Source organism: Monodon monoceros, unplaced genomic scaffold, assembly GCF_005190385.1.
Source record: "Monodon monoceros isolate NGI ecotype Baffin Bay Population unplaced genomic scaffold, NGI_Narwhal_1 Super_Scaffold_12, whole genome shotgun sequence".
Taxonomy (NCBI): Eukaryota; Metazoa; Chordata; class Mammalia; order Artiodactyla; family Monodontidae; genus Monodon; species Monodon monoceros.
This window is the reverse complement of record NW_021703768.1, coordinates 132,790,688-132,806,090: the sequence shown is the minus strand read 5'-3', so window position 1 is coordinate 132,806,090 and position 15,403 is coordinate 132,790,688. Positions and strand designations below refer to the sequence as shown.

General features: G+C 46.0%; 1 protein-coding gene across 3 annotated transcripts in view; it reads right to left on the bottom strand.

Annotated features, from left to right (window-relative positions):
• CYFIP2 (cytoplasmic FMR1 interacting protein 2) overlaps positions 1 to 14,732 on the bottom strand; it is a 129,336-nt gene extending 114,604 nt beyond the window's left edge. The window contains exon 1 of one of the 3 annotated variants that reach the window (XM_029217319.1): positions 14,617 to 14,732. The gene's annotated coding sequence lies outside the window, so the exon portion shown is untranslated. Of the gene's footprint in view, positions 1 to 11,336; positions 11,402 to 14,078; positions 14,100 to 14,616 lie in introns of those variants that run through there. The other 2 variants (XM_029217322.1, XM_029217320.1) reach the window with 2 other exon arrangements.
• Between the last annotated feature and the right edge of the window lie 671 nt (positions 14,733 to 15,403).

The following is a 15,403-nucleotide window of genomic DNA, read 5'->3' as shown; positions in this document are numbered from 1 at the left end:
TACCAACTGTACAACTGGATAAATGAATTGCAGGAGAGAGAGATGCTTCTCTTTATAAAGGTATTTCTTTTTTTCCCCCAGAAATATTCACAGAATTAAAATATCCCTAGCTTCCAACCCCTAGTGAACAAATGGATGTAGGCACTGATCACCAACTGCTGCTAACATCACTACATGAGGGACAACCAGATATTATGTGCCTCCTGATGGAAAAACACACCATCACCTTACAAAGAGTGCTGAACTCAAAACAAAATATCTGAATCTAATCAAGCCTTTGATACAATCTGACAGGAAATACAGAGGACAGAACATGTTAGAACACACCACGGTGAGGTACTCAGTAAAATACAATCTATGGGAAAGTCTGCTGGACAAATGGCTGAGCATCTTTAACAAATAAAGTGCAAGGGAAAAAAAAAAAGAGATGGAGGGGGAAGTTATAGATGATAAGAGACTTAGACTATCACATGGTTTTACTTCATTTGGATCTTATTTCAAACAAACCACCATAAAGATGAAATTGTAACATATATGAGAAAACAGGAAAATTTCTCTGGCTAGTTACTGACTCGATATTTGACAATATTAAGGAAACTGTTACTATTTTTTAGATGTGACAACAATATTGAGGTTATATTTTAAAATAGTCCTTATCTTCGACAAATACCTACTAAAATATGGATAAAAGGATACAGGGGTTTGCTTCCAAATCATATTAGATGGGGGAAGAGTGAGAAATAAATGAGACAAAATCAGCCAAAGTTAATAACTGTTGGGCTTCCCTGGTGGCACAGTGGTTGAGAGTCTGCCTGCCGATGCAGGGAACACGGGTTCGTGCCCCGGTCCGGGAGGATCCCACGTGCCGCGGAGCGGCTGGGCCCGTGAGCCATGGCCGCTGAGCCTGCGCGTCCGGAGCCTGTGATCCGCAACGGGAGAGGCCACAACAGTGAGAGGCCCGCGTACCGCAAAAAAAAAAAAAAAAAAAGTCAATCCTGTGTGATGCTTACACACAGAGATTTATGATAATTTTTTATCCAATTTTATGTTACTTTTATCTTTGGCCACGCCACCCAGCATGTGGGATCTTAGTTCCCTGACCAGGGCTTGAACCTGGGCCCCCTGCAATGGAAGCTCAGAGTCTTAATCACTGAACCGCCAGGGAAGTCCCTCCAATTTTAAATATGTCAGAAATGTTCCATAAAAACTCCCAGCTCAATGTATACAATCCCAGTTCTAATCTGTCTTCCCTTCCTTCATCTTCCCTGACTCCTACTTATGATCTTTACCTTCTCCTTCCTCCTATAACCTGGGTTTCTTCTAAGCTTCTCAGATTCTAAAATACTCATTTACCAGAATAACCCTTAAGATTTTCCCCTTTAACACAATAATACTCCCGTCCTTCCCTTGATCAGAATCAATAAGTGAACGACCTACAGAGCCAATAAATTAGGAGTCTTTATTTCCATTACAAATACAGCTTCTCTAATGGATTTCTCTGTTTCTTTGTAGATCATTCACTGCCTAAGGGAGAAGGAAATCAGACATTTTTAGCCCAAGTGCTAGAAGTCACTGCCAACTCCACATCAGTCAGAAAGAAAAAACATTCCGGAAATTTTATCAGAGGTATACATGAAAAGAAGTACTTCTTTTCCAGCGCAAATGTCCTGCCTGTTATGCAATCTTCCAAAGGAGGAGAATTCTTAATATTGAGTCTACGACCACGTGGTCATTTTGTCACTTTGCAAGAGAAATTAATAAAATATTAAAAAAACTAACACTGTTCTGGGAGCACCATTTACCAGACACAGCTGCAACCTGCACTGTGGGGCATTTATGGCAGATTTAAATTCAGCATCTTCATAACAAACGGAAACTCAGGGGCCTGGTTTCACCGAGTAGTAATAACACCAGGCTCGCGGGCAATCTGCTTCTGAGAAGGTCCTGTAGGCCCCGTGCCCGACCCCCTCCCCCCCCCCCCCCCCCCCCCCCCCCCCCACTGAGATGACTGACAGATCCTGAACAAGAAGCAAGGGGCCTCACAGACGCAGGATGGGCACTAAGAGAGCCTGGCTTTGGGAATGCAGGTTGCTATTCTCTAAGCAAAAGCTCTGCATTGTTATTTTCTGACTGACTTTCTGGAAGAAAAACGAAAAAAGTCAGAAGGTTTAATGACATGGAAAACTAGGCTAAGCATGGTGGGTAAGCTCGAGTTCTGTGTTCATATCCGCCATCTGTTACTTCCTAGCTGCATAACCATAAGTATGTTCCTTAACCTCTCTGAGCCTCCGTTTCCTTATCTGTAAAAGGGCGATGATTAATAATAGTCCCTGCCCTCAGTGATTTATTATGAGGATTATATAACATTACAGCACGTGAAATGCTCAGCCCAACAGCAGGCAAACAGCAAGCACTCGGGAAATGTTAGCTAGTCGGATGGCCTCTTTTTAAGAGAGCGAATGGATGAATTAAACATTGCAACAACTCTCCTACACAAGAGCAAGGCATCAGAAACATTACACTAATTCTTAACTCTACAGATCTTTCATTTTGATTTCCTCAATCATAACACCCTTGCAGGTTCGAGGGGACAGGTGTTATTTTTGCTGTTTTTCTAGGGAGGACACACTGTTGCTAAGAAATGAAAACGTTCATTCACGGTCACATGGTCACTACTAGTGACTGAGTTAGGGCAGAAATGGGATATCTCGACTCCCAATTCTAAGCCCTTTCTTCTAGACTGCACCACTTTTGTACCTTTTTGAAAGGTACCAAGCACTTTACTTTCTTTTTTTTTCCAACTTGGCTGCCTTTTCCTTCCTCTGAAGAGTAAGACTCTGTCAAGCCATAAAGATTAGGTAACTGTCACCTTTGGGTTTCATGAGAGCCCAAGAAATATTCTCCTTGTCTGTAAATCTCTCCAGCTAGAAAGCAACTAAAACAAATAAATAAAAATAAAGTTTAAAAAAATAAATGCATATGTATATTTATATCTGCAAATAAAAATATATAAGTAAATAAATATATAAAAATAAATATAAGGGAGGCTTAGACTGTCCCCCTCAAAAAAAACATTTGGAGCAGCATCTGACTGAGCAAGGAAAAAATTCCAAAGTACTGCTACTTCCTTTTCCCATACCAGGTCAAATGCTGCTCATTGATAACGTCTCTATTTCTCAATGAGTCCACGGGTAGCCTCAGAATCCTTCTTGTGAAATACAAAACTCCAAGTGGCCACTAGCACTCAATCTGAGTTTGCCCACGAAATAAAATATATGTTGCCCCCGAACCAGAGCAGAACGACGCGTGCATGTGCAAGCTCTTACCCATCACTGAAAACCTTGGAGACCTTAGTAGGGTGCCAAGGAAAGATGAGGCACCGAGGAAGTACTAGATGGATGAAACAATGCATGAACATACCTGAATTCCCCGACAACATGGGAGGAAAGAGATGACTTAGCATGTCCTCATTTCTAGCTTCCCATTCCTTCTCCTTCATTATTAATAACATAATTTAAATCAATACAGAATATGCAGTCACATCCATAAACTGCCTGTACAATTATTTACTTAGTATTTTTTCTAAATAGACTTTTTGTTTCCACTTTATAAATATATTTTAGAAGAAAGCTTTATATCATAATCACTAATAGAGAAGCAGAGGGAAACTACAAAAAATAAAAAACAATGAAAACAAACACAGGTCTGAGTGTCACGTGAAAATCATCTCACGTCCACCATTGATATGCTCACTAGAGGTGGTTCAGTATGGTAGTGAACTAGAGTCCTGACTCTGCCGCTACCTGGCTGTGTGACCTTGGGAAGACGGCATAATGTTTCTGAGCCTCACGTGCTTCATTTTGATATGAAGAATAATAATAGTTCCTACCTCATATGCTTTGAAAACTGAGTTATCCCATGTAAAAATAGTAGTTGGTAGGTAGAAAGTGCATCATAAATGTTAGTGCCCCCAACAAAATCTAAATCCAGCAACACATAAAAAGGATTATACACCAAGACCAAGTGAAATTCACCCCGGAATGTAAGACTGGTTTAACATTAACATCCAAAAATCAATGAATGTGATAAGCCATATCAATGCAATAAACGACAAATCCCACAGGATCATCTCAACACATACAGAAAAAGCATTTTACAAAACTCACACTCCTTCATAATAAAAACACTCAGCCAACTAGGAACAGAAGGTAACTTTCTCAACCTGATAAAGGGCAGCTACAAAAAACAGCTACAGCCAACATCAGACTTAATGATGAAAGATTAAATGCTTTCCCCCAGGATTAGGAAGAAGACGAAGAGCTCCACTCTCTCCATTTCTATTCAACATTGTGCTGGAGGCTCTAGCCAGGATATCAGAACAATTAGGAAAGGCAATGAAATAAATGATGTCCACGTTAGAAAGGAAGAAGTAAAATTATCTCTATTTGAAGATGATATGACCTTGTATGTAGAAAATCCAAAAATATCCACTAGAAAACTATTAGAACGAATAAACACGTCCAGCAAAGTTGCAGGATATAAGAATATAAGGAAAATCAATTCTATCTCTATTCATTAGCAATGCTCAATATAAAAATGAAATTAGGAAAGCAACTCTATATACCATAGCGTCAAAAATAATACAATACTTAGGAATAAATATAGCAAAAAGAATTGTAAAATGTATACTCTGAAAACTGTAGAAGACTGTTGAAAAAATGAAAGACAACCCAAATAAATGAAAAGATATCCCATTTTCATAGATTGGAAGACTTACACTGTTAAAATGGCAACGCTTCCCAAACTGATATAAATCCAACGTAATCCCTATTCAAATCCCAGCTGGCTTCTGTGCAGAAATTGACAAACTGATCCTAAAATTCATATGGAAATTCAAGGGACCCACCTAGAATAGCCAAAACAATCTTGAAAAAGAACAAAATTGGACGATGCACAGTTCTTGATGTAAAAATTTACTACAAAGCTATAGTAATCAAACAGTGTGGTGCTGGCATAAGGACAGAAATATAGATCAATGGAACAGAATTGAGAATCCAAAGATAACATTTATGGTCAACTGATTTTTTGACAAGGTTGCCAAGACAATTCAATGGGGAAAAAATACTCTTTTCAACAAATGGTTTTGGGACAGCTGGACATCCACATGCAAAAGAATGAAGTTTAACCTCTACCTCACACCATATAACGAATTAACTCAAAATGGATCAAAGACCTAAATGTAATACCTAAAACTATAAAACTCTTAGGAAAAAAACACAGGAGTAAACACTTGTGACTTTGGAATATGTAATGACACCAAAAGCACAAACAATGAAATAAAAATAGATAAAACTACACATCATCAAAATTAAATTTAAAACTTTTGTACTTCAAGAGACATCATCAAAAAAGTGAAAAGAGGGAATTCCCTGGAGGTCCAGTGGTTAGGACTTAGCGCTTTCACTGCTGGGGACCAGGTTCGATCCCAGGTTGGGGAGCTAAGATCCCACAAGCTGTGCAGTATGGCCAAAAAAAAAAAAAAAAAGTGAAAAGACAATCCACAGAATGGGAGAAAATATTTGGAAATCATATATCTGCTAAACATGGAGAATATATAAAGAACTCTTAAAATTCAATAATAAAAAGACAACCCAATTTTAAAAATAGGCAAAGGATCTGAACAGACTTTTCTCCAAAGAAGATACACAAATGGCCGATAATCACATTAAAAGGTGTTTATTATTCCTAGTTATTAGGGAAATGCAAATCAAAATCACAATGAGATATTACTTCACATCTATTAAAATGGCTATAAGCAAAAAGACAGGTAAGTACAAGTGTTGGTGAGGGTGTGAAATTGGAACCCCCATTCATTGCTGGTAGGAATGTAAAATAGTACAGCCACTTTGATAAACAGTACGGCAGTTCCTCACGTTTAAAAAAAAATTCTTTTTTAATTTTATTTATTTTTGGCTGCGTTGGGTCTTCGTGGCTGCACTCAGGCTTTCTCTAGTTGCAGCGAGTGGGGGCTACTCTTCGTTGCAGTGCGCGGGCTTCTCATTGCAGTAGCTTCTCTTGTTGCGGAGCACGGGCTCTAGGCGCATGGGCTTCAGTAGGTGTGGCACACAGGCTCAGTAGTTGTGGCTCGCAGGCTCTAGAGCACAGGCTCAGTAGTTACGGCGCATGGGCTTAGCTGCTCTGCGGCATGTGGGATCTTCCTGGACCAGGGATCGAACCCGTGTCCCCTGCATTGGCAGGCGGATGCCTAACCTCTGTGCCACCAGGGAAGTCCCTCCTCACGTTTTTGTTTTTGTTTTTTTTTTTTGCGGTACGCGGGCCTCTCACTGTTGTGGCCTCTCCCGTTGCAGAGCACAGGCTCCGGACGCGCAGGCTCAGAGGCCATGGCTCACGGGCCTAGCTGCTCCGCGGCATGTGGGATCTTCCCGGACCAGGGCACGAACCTGTGTCCCCTGCATCGGCAGGCAGACTCTCAACCACTGCGCCACCAGGGAAGCCCCCTCCTCACGTTTTTAAACACAGAGTTACCATAAGACCCAGCAATTCCACTCCTAGGTATATTCCTAAGAAAACTAAAAATATATATTCACAAAAAGCTTGTTCATGAATGCTCATAGTAGCATTATTTGTAATAGACAAAAAGGGAAAACAACTCAAATATCCATCAACGGATGAACAGATGAATAAAATATGGTATATCCATACCATGGAATATTACTCAGCCACAAAAAGGAATGAATTATGGATACATGCTACAATGTAGATGAACTCTGGAAATAATAAATTATATTAAGTGAAAGAAGCATAACATACCTTTTAAAGGAAATGCCCAAAATAGGCAAATCTATAGAGATATAAGGTTGATTAGTAATTGCCTAGCCTCAGGGTAGAGATTGAGGGAAATAGGTGGTGTTGCTAAAGGGTATGAGGTTTCTTTCTGGGGTGATGAAAATGTTATGGAAATTAATCATGATGATGGTTGCACACCTCTGCGAATATACTAGAAGTCACTGAGCTATATGCTTTAAATGGGTGAATTGTACAATATGTGAACTATATCTCAATAAAGCTTTTACCAAAAAATGTTAGTATTTGTATGACCACTTTTGGGGAACTTTGGGTATATGTCACATAAGCGGGAGTGGGGCAAAGAGAGCTGGAGTTGGGGCAGGAGCTTGGGGAGTCTGGGGAGTATGATGCTGCCCCTACACGCAGAGACTGTGCTGAATGAAAATGAACAGGGAAGAAAAAGCAAGAGACGCAGCCACACTACCCCAGGGAGCAGCCCCTAGACCACAGGGTGAGCGGACCACCATGAGGCAGGGCCTGAACCAGGCCCATCCCCGGCCTGTTTCTGTGGCACTGCCACCTGCCAGCGCCTGGGGTTGCCCCGCCCAGGAGGAGAGACTCCTCAGACATACAAATCTCTGAGGTGGGCTGATGGGCTTTGAGGTTTAGAATGAGGACAAGATGGGTCTCTAGCCTCCTACCTGAGCTCTCTTTTTACTATAAGGACACTGAGGTCGAGACACGAGAGGACTTGGGCAGGGTCCCTTGGCTAGTTCGGGGCTGAGCTGGGCTAACACTACAACTTCCTGGGAAGACAAGGGGACCTGACACAATAACTGATATGACAGTGCCGCAAAAGAAAAAGAGGAATATTAGAAAGAAGGAAGGGAGGGAGGGAAGGAGGGAGGAAGAATTCTGCAGTAAAACAAAAATCCATGTAAGAAAGGAAATACTACAATCAAAGGACATTACTTGGTTCTCTCGTGGTCATCATTTACACGTCTCAATAAGGTAGATGCTTTAAACATGATTTGGGTTAAAACAGAGCTCTTACTATATTGGGAGATGAGGGCAGGGGAGACAGGGGGATGGTGTCAGAGGGCGAAATCTTCATCCATCACAGCAGGAAGTGAACAGATGACACATAGAATAGATAAATCAAGAAACAGCAGCATAAGCATATCGTTTAGAGATCTGGAGGCAACTACTGGAAGAAATGGTAAGTTAAAAGCAGCAGCCTCTGGGGGAGGTGGGCACTGGATACTTGTTTTTCACTGTGAGTCTTTCAATACTATTTGATTCTTTTAAGCATGTGCGGGTATTGCTTTGATCAAGAATTTAAAATTTACTTTAAAAGACAACAACTCAAGGCTTCCTTGCTGGCAGTCAGACAGCTGGCCAGTCCACTGCTCTGTCTCAGGCAGCCTTTGCTATGTAAGTCCCTCCCTGTGGGGCTTCTAGGCCCAGAGGCCCCATCACTTGCAGCCTCTCTCCACACAGGGGGCCTGAGGTCACAGCAGAGAAGTCCAAGTCAGCCTCGACTTGGGTCTCTGGAGAAGGCCTACCCTCCTGTTTGTTTACAGCAAAGAAAAAGATCCTGGCGGGGCTAAAGGGCTTGCCACTCCATTTGCCGTTTCACTCAGCTGCTTCCTGTGTTGCCAGGGTTGAGGAGGCCTTTCCGTTGACAACCCAACCCGGCAGATCCCACCCTCTTGGGAGGGGAGGTCATGCCACAGAAGGCAGCTTGCTGATTTGCTCCCGCTGGGGCCTGTGACAGGGCACCACAGGAGGGGCAGCAACGTGACTTGTATCTGGGGAGAGAAGCTGCCTTTCAGAGGCACCTGCTAAAACTCAGAAAGGGAAGCCATTCCATCTGCTGTGGAAACAAAGAGCAAGACTTCAGTTCGACCACCAGCTCGGGGCATGCAAACCTCAGCTTCATGGATGTGAAGTTGCAACTCGAATGTGGCTCAGCCTGAAGACTGACATAGGCCCTCAAACCACACTTTCCCTCACTCTAAAAGGGCAATTTGTCTGTCTGTAGAATATGAAGGCTGGTCTAGTAGCGCTTCTCAACCATGATGGCAAAACCTCTGTTGCAAAGGTTATTGCGGCAACTTGTCCCAGTAACAGTTTGACTAGTGAGGTTTGCAAACAAGGTGCTCTTTATTATGTGTGAGGGAGGGTTCAAAGTCCTCCCATGGTATCATTGTTTGCATGTTCATCTCTTTTCTTGAGTGGGAGAAAATGGGGTAGAGCTGGGGAGGGGAATGGCTGCCCGGTGTGATGTACTGAGTATGTTGATACTGTCCATCAAATGTACTTAGGAAAAAACAGAAGCAGACCCCAAAACAACTAGTTAGGAATCACTGAACTTGAACCTCTCAGAGTCATTCCAACTCAAAAGCAAATGACTGTGACTATAAATGGGACACTCCATCCAAAGGACGTCCTTCAAGACTATGCTTCCCAACACAACCTGTCCACTGTGGCAAGAGTACTTACGGTGCCATAAACCTGCCCATGGACATTCTTGCCTTGTGCCTTTGCTCAAACTCTCTCTGCTCCCTAGTGGACTGTCCTCTCCCCTTCTCACATCCTACCTTTGACCACTGTCAAGGCCCAATTCAAGACACGCCCCCTCCATGAAGGTCTGACCAGCCAAACTCCACCACAACCTTCATTTCTTGGATTCCCATAGCACTTACAGTCTGGAGTCCATAATTTCCTATTGCATTATAAACTGCTTTATATTTTACCAATTCTTTGCACCACCAAAAATGACAAGGATAGCTGTCATCTTTTGGGGGGTCTGACCCATAGCAACTAGCACAGAGCTGGGCACATCCTAGGCATGACTTGCTTAATTAACACTTCATGAACTATTTGTTGAATACAAGAGCCAATGGCCAAAATTCATGTCTTCTGATTAAAAAAAAAAAAATTTAAAACATCATGGTCCCCTAAGGTACCATATCTAAGTCAGCCTTATTACTGTAAGAATCTGAAGAGATATATTTAGAAAATTCTCCTGTCATACAGTTTCCACCTCAACAAATAAAAAACAGAACTTCATTTTTCTTTCTCATATGAAGGTATAGCATACTTGGAGGTTGATGGCTGACCCTGAGTTTTGAATTCTTGTCTCACCATTCATACCTTGCCTGAATCGGTCTTAAGCCATCACAATTTAAAAGCACAAATAGAAAGTCATTCTCAGGTATCCCTTCACTTAACACTGAGTTACTGAGTGTCTTCTATGAGGGTCAGCCCTGCAGATTCTCTTTGATCTCAGCTGGGCCTTCAGTAAAGTTAGACAATGCTCTCATTCATCCCCATTTGATTTCTTATTCCACCCACAAAGACAGCTGTTCCAAATCTCCAGACATCTCCCACTCTTTCCCAACCAGTCCACCACCTTTAACTTCTGCAGAGGACCTCATCTCCTGCCTTATTTAGAAGACAGAGACCACACACCATGGACACACTAAATGTCTCTCTGTTCCACGAAGAGATGAACGTCTGAGAACCACTACCCTAAGATGGCCTAATGATAATGGAAACACAAAATCAAAAGACCTATTGATAAGTCATGTTGGGTCTTTATCGGGCAGCTCTCCGGGTCATGTTTACTTTCCTCTCTGCTTGTACTGTTCCTGAGTTGCTGCAAGTCTATCAAAATGCCACTCAGCCAGAATGATCCCTGCAAGAAATTCTGCCTGAACCCAACCTCTGCCTTCTCAAAACAATTTCTTTCAAGAATTCGCACCCAATTTGTTTTTGCCTCTGTTGCCAGGGTCCAAGAAGTATGGCTTGAATGGTGGTCCTTTGAGGCACATCACACACACTGCTTAGCATAGTGGCCATGGCTGGGCAGCCAGTACCCAACATCTTTGCATCCTGGGAGGCGTCCCACACGCACTGACCGAATTCTGAAGTGTCTTTGTACAGACAAGACCATCCAGGGTCCTTGACAGAATCTGTGAATCACAAAGTGCCTTTCAGTTTCCCTTTCAGTTGGCTCAGTGGTGCAGAGAGACCACAGATTTGTCTTCTTAAGTTGACACACAGTATATAATTAATAAATTGTTCCTTTAGGAATGGAGGGCAGCCATCCAAAGGAGCCATACATTCGGGAACCTCCTTCTCTCCTCTGTTTCCAGGGCCTTTTCTTCTCAGCCTGAAGTTTACAAACATTATCTCATCCACAGGCTCCTGTGGCCAACAGGTAGGTAACAAGCTGCGCAGGCTGCTTTCGGTTCCCCAATTTTCAAAGTCAGAGAGGTAGTGGCTGATTTAAAGGCACACAGCAAGTCAGGAATAAATCTTGTGTCCAAAGACCACAGTACTGCTTTGTCCGCAGGGGGAAGCAAAGCATGCCTTCAACATTTTTGGTTGGGTTGCAAAATGCTGAATGTACACAGAGGAAGAGGTCCTTCCCGATCTGTGTTGAAATGTGAGAACTACCTCTGGGCTTCCGCTGGGCATATTCCCTCCCCCTTCTCTCTTCCTACTGCAGCTGTACCCACCTTCAGTGTGGTACTCAGGAGCACTTCCCAGCTGAGGCCCTTGCTGACACCACAGCTTACCACGCTTTCTTTGGCTACCTTCTGCAGGTCAACCTGGGGCCGGGTTCCTTGGTCACAGAGACCAACTCCCCCTGGGAAAAGCAAAATCCAGGAAGGCTCTGGAGGTAGAAGAGTTTGGTAAGAACTCGGGGTTAATGACACCTCCTCCCCCAAACTGGGACTCCTCTTAGCAGGGATCAAACTATCCCTCCTCATCCCCAGCAATGAAGACTTACACCAGCCAACTCGCAGGTGTGCTGTTCTTGGACATGGCCACCAGCAATGAGGTGTCTGCTGAGTGACCAGGGCGGAACCTTCACTGTGGGAGGCCTTCTAAGGTCACTGAATCCTTTAGCAGAGCCAACAATGACAACAATAAAAGATCTGTGTTCTTAAATTGACACACAATATATAATGTGGCATGAGCCACATTCTTAATGATTATGTAATTGATACATTATAATGATAAACATATAAATATAATAGTACTATGTGCTAGACACTCTACATAGCATTTGCATGCATCCCTTGTTTACTAGAGCATCCAATTAAGTACCAGCTCCTTCCCCACCATTGTGGGCACACCGTGTCACTGCCCGAGGTGACAGTATGCTCTACCCTCTTGCCCCACCTCCACTACTAATGCAGGATCCATCCTCTGGACCCTAGGCTTAGCTTTGCTCCTCAGAACAATAAGACCAAAGGCCTTTTACAAGGGCTCCAATGAGGTGACTGATGCCTGGTTTCGTCAACTACAAGTGAATAATTAATACTTGCCAGTAAAGAAATAGACTCATTGTTACAGTGGCCACATGGAGGCTATAAAAGGCCATTTTGTGCAGCTCTTGGTGGAACCCTGGGGCCAACAGCGGCCAAAAGAAACCTCTTTGAGAGTGTAGGCTGATCCTCAAACATGGAGACTGGAGCTCGGCACTGTTTTCCAGGAGTGCGGTTCCCAATGTCAATTAGCTTGTTGCCTATTCATCACCTAATTCGGCTTGCTGATCAATGACAGCAGCGGAGGCCCACTGAATGTCCGAGAGGGCATGATATATCACGGGGGACATGCACTGTTCCCCCGAGACCCTTTTCCAGTTTTTAAATTCTTGCCTACTGTCTTCTCTGGGCCAGCCTCTGATTTGATTGGAGTAAAACTCTCCGATCCTGGTGGATTTTACACCCTACTATTGGCCTAATACCTAAAATGAGTTTTTCCTTTTCCATTACTAGAAGAGACTGAATAAGGCAGGCTTGGGTGCCTGCAGAACCAGTCAGAACTGGCCAGGAAATATAATAAAGAAGCTTAGTGAGCAGAGCGCTAATGCCCCCAGCCAGAGGCTCAGCCTGCAGAGCTAGCCAGAGGGACTGGCTTTGTGAGCAATAACACACTCTCCTTGTGGCCTCGGAGCTGCCCTGGCAGATGGTAGCCAGTGCCAACAAGTAACTCTCTATAGGAAAGTTTCACCTCCTCCAAGTGTACACTGGGTGCTCCACAATACCCTCTAGTGACAGTAACCCCTGACCAGTTACACACACACACACACACACACACACTACTTCTATGGTATTTTTGCTCTTAGGGCTGAAGCTGCCCCTGCAGCCAGCAAACAGAGCTGACAGCTGCTAAGTGTTGTCATTTCATCAAGCTGTTCCCCAAAATTGCTACCCAGCTCCCCACTCCCACTTCCAGCTCACTGCCTGAAATTCCACCATTAGAGATATCAAATATTATTTACTTAAAGCGTTGTTTCCCATTAAAATGCCTCTAAGCCTCTGTTTCCTTTCTGGTCAGATGACTTCTAAAACACCTCCTGGGTCTAATGGGAAATTCTTGTGTATTTAGCTCTTGAGGATAAATGTGTTCATTGGCTCCTTTCTTGAAAACAATTTTTGACACAGGAGAATGGGTGGGGGGATGGTGGAGCACAGGACAGTGTATGGAACTGGAGGTGGGCAGTCTCAGGGAGGGTCACAGAGAAGGAAGGTCTGATGGTGGAGAAAACAACCTTCAAGGCCTTCACCATCCTGCCAGGGATGTGAACCTAGATTTTTGCCCTCCAACATCTGTGATCTCATGGTTGCCAGAATGGCTTGCAACAGGGCCTGTGCCCCAAAGTAACGTAAGACACCCCCTGCCCTAAAGGGGGCACAGGCAGGCGGTGCCCAGGAGCTGGCAAGAAAAGATACTTGTCCCCTTCTTGGCCTGGCTGTAAGAGCCCATCAGCCCTTGGTGAGTCTTTCTGCTGTGCTGGGGAAACTAGGCAAGCAGAGGTCAAATTCCCTGGGCTGGGGAGGGCACCTGGGCAGTCCCAGCGTCCTTCTCTGCCAGGTTCTCAATACAACCATACTCCTCTCGGACCATGCTTCCCGCCGCCGTCCCCACTGGCACACGGAGAGCACGCCCTTCTCTTCCTTTTTAGACGGTGTATATCCATGGAGAGGGAGGGCTGCCCTGAAAAGCAGAAGCCTACTACTGACAGGTAGGCATCTTCCCGATTGTTCAGAGCTCATGAAAACCCAACCTTTTCCCCAGGAGTCAGCCCACTCATCTCCTTTCCCCTACCTCCTCCCCCGCCCCCAGACAGCCGGGAGGGAGGGCGAGCTAGGCCGGAAGGTTTCAAAGCAGGTCAGGCGTGCCTCCTCTCTCATTAAAGCCCCCACCCCCAAACGCCGCCTCTTCGCCCCTCGCCCCACCCATCTCACGTTCACTGAAGGGCTCTGTGTGCCCGAGGCGGCTGCCAGGCGGGCCCAGGCGGTTCTTGCTGGCCCTGCGGGAGGCGATGGTAGCCGGAGCGGCAGAGGCGGCGGCCGGCGCTCTGCAGTACCTGAGCGCGGGGAGACCGCCGCCGCCGCCGGGCTCGCGGCCGCTGCAGGTGTCTCCGATGCTCGTGATGAGCGCCGCTTCCTCCCCGGCCGGCGGCTCCGGCCCAGGCCGCGCACCTGCTGCTGCTGCCACAGCCGCCGCGCCCCAGCTCCGCCGTGCGTCGGCGCCTCCCGCAGGGGGTACGCGCCGCGGGGCCCAGGGTGGGCCGCAGGGGGCAGGGAGCTGTTCCGGGCCGGAGGCCCAGCCTCCGGGGGCTTCGGGGGCCCCCAGGCCGCGCTAGCCCAGCCGCCGTGCTGAGCACACCCCCGGGGCTGGGAGAATAGGTGCCGGCCCCTCGAGCATTCTTACTGCCGCGTCGCCATCCCCAGCAGCATCCCAGTCCCCACGCCGGCCCCAAGGCCTGCCAGCACCGCTTACCTGGGTCTGCGGCAGGTCTAGGGGAGCGGCCCGAGGCTACTGCGGTGGCCCGCGCCGGGGCGCAGGATGCTCTGCCCGGCTCCGCTCCGCTGCGGCCGCGCTGGGCCCCGCCCTCGGCCCCGCCCCTCCACCCGCCGCGGCTCCTCCTCCGCCCCCGGTATCCCGCCCCTTCGCCGTTGCGGCTGTCACACAAAGAGCAGGAAATGGCTGCGGCCAGGGTCTGCGGGCGCGCCCCTCTGCGCGGCCGGCGCGGCCCGGACCTGCAACCCGGGCTCCCGCCCCGGGAGAGCCAGCCGCGCCGCTTAGGGAGAACTTGTCCCCAGGACCCCTCAGGCCTGGGAACCACACCTGCAGCAGTAGGAGGACTGAAGATTTGGGCTCCTTTCGGACCTCATTGATCTCACATTATTTCCAAGTGCTCATTTATCTCCCTAGTATTTATCGAGCACCTATTTTGTTCCAAGCACCGTGCCAGGAGCTGAGTAGGTACTGGTGTACAAAAGACAGGCCCCGGCACTTTTGGAGCTTATCATCTATTAGGAGAGTTGGAGAATAAATGTACCTAGCAAATGTCCATTTCCAACTGAGAGACGTTCTGTGAAGAAGAAGAACAGGGTGAAGTGATAGAAAATAAACCTGAGGGTTGGGGAGAGGGGGCTTCCGCCAATGGAGTCTGATCCCAAATGCTGTTCCTCTGTTCAAAATTACCTTCTCACCCTCCGTTTCACTTCCCTGGGGCCAAATCTCTGAAGCTGCCCTCTTTGAAGCAGGGATCTCCCTCAGCTTC